The following is a 421-nucleotide window of genomic DNA, read 5'->3' as shown; positions in this document are numbered from 1 at the left end:
TCTGCGCTCGACTACCATTCCTGGGATTTATCCATCAGTGGCATCGGCGAGCGATTCACTGCAAACCAGGCGACAGACCTGTATCCTGGCAGTTCATTTTCTAAAATTTAAATGATTACAGAATTATGGAAATACAACTATTAATGTTATATGTTGTACACACTTAAAAAAAAGGGGGGAAAAATCTGTTTAGTTTATTGACAAAATTATGATTTATGAAGAAAGAAGAATCAGACAGTCAGGTGTACTCTATCTGAACTACGGAATATAATAAGATGCATTATCAATAAAAAATGTAAAGGAAGAAAGTCTGCTAAAATATGCACATACAGTAGGTACAGGTACAGGTAGGCTATACATATTTAAAAAATGATGGCTGAATTCCATTTAGCTGTTTCATTTTCAGGGTCTTGCAGTATAA

This window comes from Anarhichas minor, unplaced genomic scaffold, assembly GCF_050575085.1.
Source record: "Anarhichas minor isolate MPS153535 unplaced genomic scaffold, ASM5057508v1 ptg000028l, whole genome shotgun sequence".
Taxonomy (NCBI): domain Eukaryota; kingdom Metazoa; phylum Chordata; class Actinopteri; order Perciformes; family Anarhichadidae; genus Anarhichas; species Anarhichas minor.
The sequence above is the reverse complement of the archived record's forward strand: the minus strand, read 5'-3'. Positions refer to the sequence as shown.